The 9,514-nt window shown below is 41.7% G+C and overlaps 1 pseudogene; it reads left to right on the plus strand.

Annotated features, from left to right (window-relative positions):
* The first annotated feature begins 3,136 nt into the window (after positions 1 to 3,136).
* LOC135507737 (methyl-CpG-binding domain protein 3-like) lies at positions 3,137 to 9,366 on the plus strand (annotated as a pseudogene).
* The last annotated feature ends 148 nt before the right edge of the window (positions 9,367 to 9,514 follow it).

A 9,514-nucleotide genomic window follows, 5' to 3' on the forward strand; every position in this document is an offset into this window, starting at 1 on the left:
CTGTTCACCCACGACTGCGTGGCCATGCACGCCTCCAACTCAATCATCAAGCCTACAGAGAGTAGTCGCTCAACATCAACTAAACAAAGGTGATGATCATGGACTTCAGGAAACAACAGAGGGAGCACCCCCCTATCCACATCAGAAGGGCAGCAGTGGAGAAGATGGGAAGTTTTAAGTTCCTGTGCGTACACATCACAGACTAACTGAATTGGGCCACCCACACAGACGGTGTGGTGAAGAAGGCGCAACAGAGCCTCTTCAACCTCAGGAGGCTGAGGCTGCTACCTACATTAAGACCCAATCACTGGACACTTTAATAAATGGATCACTAGTCACTTTATACAATGCAACTCTAAGAGATGCCTCTTTAATAATGTTTACATATCTTATATTACTCATATCACATGTATATTCTGTATTTTATAACATCTATTGCACCTTGCCTATGCAGCTCGGCCATCGCTCATCCATATACTTACGTACATGTTCTCTTTCACCCCTTTAGATTTGTGTGTATTAGGAAGTTGTTGGGGATTGTTAGATTACCTGTTAGATATTACTGCACTGTTGGAACTAGAAGCACAAGCATTTCGCTACATTCGCATTAACATCTGCTAACTCTCTGTATTTGACAAATAAAATTTGATTTGATGCTCCAGATACTCAACTAGTCTAAAGAAAGCCAGTTTTATTGCTTCTTTAATCAGAACAGTTTTCAGCTGTGCTAACATAATTGCAAAAGGGTTTTCTAATGATCAATTAGCTTTTTTAAATTATAAACTTGGATTAGCGAACGCAACATGCCATTGGAACACAGGAGTGATGGCTGCTAATAATGGGCCTCTGTAGATATTCCATAAATCTGCCGGTTCTAGCTACAATAGTCATTTACAATATTAGCTGTATTTCTGATCAATTTGATGTTATTTTAATTGGACAGAATGTGCTTTTCTTTCAAAAACAAGGACATTTCTAAGTGACTCCAAACTTTTGAACTAGTCAAGGTTGTGTGTGGTGTGTGTGCCCTAATCTACGGATTTCACATAACTTGGTAATAGAGATAAGCGTCTTAGTCACAGATATCTTTAAAAAAAAATGGGCCTCACATTAATCCTCAGGATCTCGTCACGGTATTTCTGTGCATTCAAATTGCCATCGATAAAATGCAATTGTGTTAGTTGTCCATGGCTTATGCCTGCCAATACCATAACCCCACTGCCACCATGTTCACAGCATTGACATCAGCGAAACGCTCACCCACACAATGCCATACACGTGGTCTGCGGTTGTGAAGCTGGTTGGACTTACTGCCAAATTCTCTAAAACGACATAGAAATGAATGTACAATGCTCTGGTAACAACTCTGGTGTTCATTCCTGCAGTCTACATTCCAATTTCACACTCCATCAAAACTTGAGACATTTGTGGCATTGTGTGACAGAACTGCATATTTTAGAATGGCCTTTTATTGTCCCCAGCACACGGTGCACCTGTGTAAAGATCATGCTGTTTAATCAGCTTCTTGATATGCCACACCTGTCCATGTGGATGGATAATCTTGGCAAAGGAGAATTGCTCACTAACAGGGATGTAAACACATTTTAGAAGATGTTTTTGTGAGTATGGAACATTTCTGGTATCTTTTTTTTTCAGCTCATGAAACATGGCACCAACACCTTATATGTTGCGTTTATACTGTAGTGATCAGTGGTATAGTGGAGGGTAAATCCAGTTTACCCTCCACCTTTTGATGAAAAATTAAGAGACAGCGATCAGAGTTTACCACTGCATCACTTGTAGAGATCATGTTTTAAGATGGTGAGGTTTCTAGCTGAGGATAGCTGAAGACACCAGAGTTACAATCTCTCACTTTGCCAGAAATTCACACACATACAAACTCTAATTGTAGTTGTCAGTGTTAGACTGTGGTAATGTTTTCAACTTTGAACGGTCATTCAATAAACTTTATTACTGCTAAAGAGATACTTTGGGATTTTGTCAATGAGGCACTTTATCTCCTTCCCCAGTCGGATGAACTCATGAATACCGCTGTTATGTCTGTGTCCAGTACGAATGAAATTAGCAGTGGTGGAAAAAGTACCCAATTTTCATACTTGAGTAAAAGTAAAGATGCCTTAATAGAAAATGACTTAAAAGTTGCCCTGTGCAATACTGCATGAGTAAAAGTCCAAAAGTATTTGGTTTTGAATATAATTAAGTATCGGAATTACATGTAATTGCTCATATACTTAAGTATCAAGGGTAGAAGTATAAATAATTTAAAACTCCTTATATTAAGCAAACCATAGGGCACCATTTTTTTTTTTACCGAGAGCCAGAGGCACACCAACACTCAGACAATAATTTACAAACGAAGCATGTGTTTAGTGAGACCACCAGATCAGAGGCAATAGGAATTACCGGGGATGTTCTCTTGATAAGTGTGTGAATTAGACAAATTTACTGTCCAGCTAAGCATTCAAAATGTAAGGAATACTTTTGGGTGTCAAAGAAAGTGTATGGAATAAAACGTACATACTTTTATTTAGGAATGTAGAGAAGTAAAAGTTGTCAAAATAAAATTAGTAAAGTACAGATACCCCAAAAATACTTAAGTTGCACTTCGAAGTATTTTTACACCACTGGAAATTAGAGGTATTTTCGCAAGGCAATGCTAACTAGCGTTAGCGCAATGGCTGGAAGTGGAAGTCTGTCGATATCTCCTAACGTGCGATAAGATTGAGGTGTTTGACAAGAGTAAATGTCAAGTGTACTAGTGCTGTTTCATCGCGGTACAAAATCCTAAATGCTCATTCTGATAAACATTGTTACACCATGTGCCATCCACAGACTGTCAAATTTCTAAATCTAAAGCATTATTTTAAAAGGAGACATCGGAATTCCAGAAATCTCCCTGATATAAACAGCCTGGCACCATTGCGCAAAATAAACTATGACTGAGCTATGCGCGGGACGGTGCAGCAACTGACCAATGGACCGAACAATGGCAGGCACTAATGGGCATTTCCTGAAATCAATGAGTTTCTTGATAATCAATGACTGATAGATAACATGCACCAATGGGCGTGTCCTGATTTAAAAACGCCCCGAATTGCGGTCTGCAATTACACCATGTTGGAGAGCACAGCTGAGCAGAAAGAAGACCCACAACGTTAATTTCTAGACTCATTTTTCTATCCTATGCAGATACCCTAATCGACAAATATCCAGCAATCATAACCTGCAACAAACATGGAGAGAAAAAGGTGGGTTTTAACGAATTGCTCAAAATAGTATTGAGAAGGACAAGTAGTAACGATAAAGACGGTAGACGTTATCGAAGTCTGCAGGACAAGCTTTATATATCATTAGGGAAAGTGTATGTATGTATGGCTGGCATTCTTGTTACTCGATGGAGTAGCCTGGTAGCTAGCTGGCCACTAAAGTAAGAAATCGTCCTCTTACTAGCTAAAACCGTAACACAACAGTTAAGACCACCGTCTCCAGATTGCATAAAAAAGGCATTGATTTGCTAACTTTCGCTTACTAGCCATCGTTTGTTAACAAACAAACATCAGCCCTCCCGTATCAGGTGATCACACATGTAATTGTTTCAGCTAACGTTAATTAGCAAGTAGGTGTCGGTCACGAGTCTTTCGGGTGAGTTTAACATTCGAGACTGACAAACAACAAATCACCATGTGTCATAACTACTCTATTATTTCTAGATTAGTTAGTCACATTTACCCATGATTCATCGCGCATTTGATGCTCTTGAAAACGATCAATGTTTACATCAGTGTTAATTGATTCTCATGATGTGGACTTTCTAGCTAATAGAGTATTGTGTGGGTTATACCGTGCTGTTGGTTAGCTAGTACACTACGCTAGCTAACTTTTCATGGCTTACTGATGGGGTTTTTTGCCGGCTGAGGCTCTCTGATAATTAACATTTACTTGATTGTAGTCATTTAGTGACTTACAGTGCATTCATTATAAGATGGCTAGGTGGGACAACCACATCAGTCATAGTAAGTACATTTCTCCTCAATACAGTAGGTATCAGCGAAGTAAGAGCTTGTAAGGGAGGGAAAAAGTCAAGTGTGAGTGTTCTTTCACGAAGCCCCTTTTTTTTCTCACAATACAAGGCTCTTTAAAAAATAAAATACAACTATGCAACTCGTATCATGTTTCAATATGCGGTAATGATAGTTTCCTGAACTACAATAACAATTATTGAAGTTTATGAAGTCTTTCTGAAAATAACTTTTTCCTCCCCCTCATGTTTAACTTCAAGTAAGTTTTAAAAGACAGGCTGTGTGGTTCATGAGCTCGCTTTGACTGACAGCTCTTTGACACGCCTTTGTCAAGCAACTTGTATGCAGTGTTGCAGTAAAACCATCTCAAGCTAATTTGGTGATACAGAAATCAAAAACATCAATGAAATTTCATCTGATATTATTATTTTTTAACCTTTTATTTAACTAGGCATGTCAGTTAAGAACAAATTCTTATTTACAATGACTGCCTAGGAACAGTGGTTTAACTGCCTTGTTCAGGGGCAGAATGACCAATTTAAAAAAAATGTTTTTATATGTATATATTTTTTAATAATGTATATATAGAAGCAGCAGGTAACCTAGTGGTTACAGCATTGGGCCAGTAACCGAAAGGTTGCTAGATTGAATCCCCGAGAGACGAGGTTATATATATATATATATATATATATTGCGCAAAAAAAATAAAGGGAACACTAAAATATTCCTATTAAATACTTTTTTCTTTACATAGTTGAATGTGCTGACACAATCACACAAATATTCAATGGAAATCAAATTTATCAACCCATGGAGGCCTGGATTTGGAGTCACACTCAAAATTAAAGTGGAAAACCACACTACAGGCTGATCCAACTTTGATGTAATGTCCTTAAAACAAGTCAAAATGAGGCTCAGTAGTGTGTGTGGCCTCCACGTGCCTGTATGACTTCCCTACAATGCCTGGGCATGCTCCTGATGAGGTGGTGGATGGTCTCCTCAGGGATCTCCTCCCAGACTTGGACTAAAGCATCCGCCAACTCCTGGACAGTCTGTGGTGCAACGTGGCGTTGGTGGATGGAGCGAGACATGATGTCCCAGATGTGCTCAATTGGATTCAGGTCTGGGGAACGGGCGGACCAGTCCATAGAATCAATGCCTTCCTCTTGCAGGAACTGCTGACACACTCCAGCCACATGAGGTCAAGCATTGTCTTGCATTAGGAGGAACCCAGGGCCAACCGCACCAGCATATGGCCTCACAAGTGGTCTGAGGATCTCATCTCACGTTTGTCACATGTGCACAGTGTCAACCTGCTTTCACCTGTGAAGAGCACAGGGCGCCAGTGGCAAATTTGCCAATCTTGGTGTTCTCTGGCAAAAGCCAAACGTCCTGCACGGTGTTGGGCTGTAAGCACAACCCCCAACTGTGGACGTCGGGCCCTCATACCACCCTCATGGAGTCTGTTTCTGACCGTTTGAGCAGACACATGCACATTTGTGGCCTGCTGGAGGTCATTTTGCAGGGCTCTGGTAGTGCCCCTCCTGCTCCTCCATGCACAAAGGCGGAGGTAGCGGTCCTGCTGCTGGGTTGTTGTCCTCCTACGGCCTCCTCCACATCTCCTGATGTACTGGCCTGTCTCCTGGTAGTGCCTCCATGCTCTGGACACTACGCATTGATGTGCCAACCTGGATGAGCTGCACTACCTGAGCCACTTGTGTGGGTTGTAGACGCTGTCTCATGCTACCACTAGAGTGAAAGCACCGCCAGCATTCAAAAGTGACCAAAACATCAGCCAGGAAGCTTTTAATTTCACAGAAGTGTGATTGACTTGGAGTTACATTGTGTTGTTTAAGTGTTCCCTTTATTTTTTTGAGCAGTGTGTATATCTTATCTATCTTATCTGCTCCAGTTTGGAATGTCTCTTGTGATGCGGTTCATGGGACTGGGAGACCCATGAGGAGGCTCACAATTGTCCAGGTTAGGGGAGGGCTGCCCTCAGGTTATCGCCTCAATTGGCTGGCCGGGATTTCCTTGTCCCATGGCGCTCTAGCAACTCCTGTGGTGGTCCGGGTGCATGCACGCTGACACTGTCGCCAGTTGTATAGTGTTTCCTCCGACATTGGTGCGGCTGTGTGTCAAGAAGCAGTTTGGGTTGTGTTTTGGAGGACGCATTGCCCTCTACCTTCGCCTCTCCCGAGTCCATACGGAAGTTAGACTTGTCCCATCGGTGTATCTACCAATTGGGGAGAAAGTGTTTTTTTTTTAAATAATAAATAAAGCAACAATTTTTCATACTTTGGCCATCATACTTTGATCTGGCTTCCTTAAAATATCAAATTTCATGAAAAACGTGATTTTGACTGTTCATAATATATTGTTTTGTCCTCAGTGCCCTCATGAAAGTTGTAACCTGAGGGCAGCTTATCAGCAACCTGCAGTTATCGCCTCAATTCAATGCTAATGTTTTTTTTGTTGCTGTCCTGTCTTATACTGCCTCATTTAGTGATCCTGGAAAGAGATTCCTGAGCAAGCCCCAGCGAGCTCGTTACCTGGGCAACACCATTTAGGTGCACGCCATTGAACCCCGTGCAGGAAGGATGCTCATGAATAAGCTTCAAAGGAACCGGCACAAGCATCGCTATGACAACAACCATCAGATCAAGGTGAGAGAGGGTTTTGTAAACCAGGATCATGTAATCTGTTTGACCTTTGAACAATGATCCCTGACCTGTTTGTCTGTTTTGAAGGTTAAGCCGGACCTGAACACGACCTTACCAGTCAGACAGACAGCATCTATCTTTAAACAGCCTGTCACCAAGGTGACCAATCACCCTAGCAACAAAGTGAAGACAGACCCCCACAAGGATGTCGACCAACCAAGACAGGTGAGTCCAGTGATGCTCGGCTCTTATTGGTTGTGATATAATGCTACTGTTATGTTATTGCTGCCATATGGTAGGGAGATTAAGTCCTCTACTCTGGCCTAGCCCTCAAAAGCTTATTATTGGGATGAGTCACTCAATTTAACAAGCTTAATCAAAGCTTGTTAAATCATTCCTGTAATGTGGCTAAACATTTTGAGATGCTCTGAGTGGCTGCGATTTAAATGTATGATTCACATTAAGTGATGCACGCAGAGTCCAATGTCTAGTTCTTTACAGTGTTGGTCCTCAGCTGTTTTGGGAGAGGAAGCTGAGTGGTCTGAGTGCGTTTGAAATTGCAGAAGAGCTGGTGAAAACCATGGACCTTCCCAGGGGCCTACAGGGTAGGTACACTGACCTTCCCAGGGGCCTACATGTTGAGTACACACAGCAGTGAATACTTGAGTTTCAATATATACACATAAACACACAATTGTTGGGTTTTATCCGACCCTGTGTATGTCCCCGTCCCCAGGTGTTGGGCCTGTGTTCAGACAAGACCTTGCTCTCAGCAATCTCCAGCGCCCTGCACACCAGCCCCAACCCTGTCACTGGTCAGCTGAACGCAGCTGTGGAGAAGAACCCTGGGGTATGGCTCAACACCGCCCAGCCGCTCTGCAAGGCCTTCATGGTTACCGATGACGACGTCCGGTAGAGTACACATAAACCCTGTGGTATAGGGCACAACAACACCCAGCTACTGTGGGGCCTTGTCGTTAACCCTGCCAAGAGGACTGTCCTCAATCATTGCTCCCAAACCCTTCTCCCACTATGTGGTGTCTGTAGGAAGCAGGAGGACCTGGTCCACAATGTGAGGAGGCTGGAGGAACGCTCTGATGGCGGACATGTTGGCTCACATAGAGGAATCCACCAATAAGGCAGATGCTCTGAAGGTGCAAACCGAGCAGGAGGACAAGGAGGGCGTATAGCCAAGGTACAGCAGAGCAGTGTAAAAATAGATAGCTTGAGGTTACTTTGTCTTTTACAATGTTGTGTTCTGTGAGTTTGTTCATAATACTTTACGTAGGGAGAGAACGAATAAAGCCCAGAATTAAAACATTAACATAATTCTGTGACAATACCAGTGGTAACATGCTATAGACAAACTTATTGATTTACTTGTGATCATTTCTCTCCTATGGGGTTGGTGAATACTACAGAGGGCTGCCTGGAACACTGTATTCTACCCATACATGTACAGGATATTCACCAGGATCTGACTAGCATCGGTCAACATGAAGGATCCTCTCTCCCACTGGGATCTCCACATAGGTCTTTCTGTCTGGAAGTTGGCCAACTACAATTGAATCCATATGTATTTTCAACCAATTTAAATTGATTTTAGATGGGAAGGGGGGGAAGAAATTAAGACCTTAGACAAGGCTTTGCAGTTCAACTTTTCAATTCTCTTATTTTTACCCTCAATAATTGTCTGGAATGTGGACAAGTATGTATGGTGCTTTAGACAACTTAGTCTTACATTTTGTGAATACTCTTAACTCTGTTTTGACCTTAAACTTGCTAAAGTTTGTCTGTGTGCTTGAGAGAGAAGGGGGGGGTGTTTAGAGGGAAGAACAGTGTGTTTGTGGGGCACCACTCAGTCTGTTCCATTTGAAAGGTTCCATCTAGCTCTGTCTTGTGTTGCCCTGGTTCCACTGTCATTTGTGGAGAATTAGAGGGGTGCGGATTGGGCAAGTGACCACATACTGTAAGATAAGTTGGTGGCTCAAAATGGACTTCCTGTTGCGTCAGGAATCAATCATAGATAAGCGTGCATCATATGACCTGATATTTCCTATAGGTCTTGTTATCCCTATCTTATTTGGTTTGGTGTTCTTCAAACAATGTAGTCTGAATAGTCGAAGAGCAGTGCTCTGCACAGCGGTTGCATTGACTCGCATGGCTCACGTGTTCCTATAAGTTCAAAATGGTGCTAATCTTAGATGTATTTTTCCTTTCATGTTACATTGAACTGTCAATAGATGTGACGGCTGACGCAGACTGTGCCATTACTCAGATAGTTGCCTATTTGGGATTTAGTTTTATTTTTTAAACATTGTGGCAAGTCACAATTATCCTGTAGTTATTTAACAGTTTTTTTTAAATATTTCCGTTAACCTGTTCTTGATTTGAGGTATGAATGCGACGATCATTCACTGTCATATGAAGATGTTTGGAAAAAGTAGGAACCCCCCACGAATTGTAATTGTTCAAATTATGCTTTGTAGTAAAAAAAAAAAAAAACATTTAGTTTTTCCTCAGAGGGATTTGTTACCATTGCCTGTTTTAGAATTTGTAAGTCAAACATCAAGCAATTAATTTTTCTATAACAAAAATAAATGCAGTCTTGTCATGTTCTCTTAGATGCTTGCTATGTGAGATCAGCAGACGGAGAAGACTCCTCACCAGACTTGTCTGGTTTTGTAGGCTACATAGTGATTCTGTAGGTAGGTCAATGTGAGCATCAGAAGTTGAAGCTTGAGTTTGTATAGCAATCAATAATGGATAATTAATGTATTATTCTAGAGACTACATGGAATCTGGCATCTA

This window comes from Oncorhynchus masou, chromosome 3 (genome assembly GCF_036934945.1).
Source record: "Oncorhynchus masou masou isolate Uvic2021 chromosome 3, UVic_Omas_1.1, whole genome shotgun sequence".
Classification (NCBI taxonomy): domain Eukaryota; kingdom Metazoa; phylum Chordata; class Actinopteri; order Salmoniformes; family Salmonidae; genus Oncorhynchus; species Oncorhynchus masou.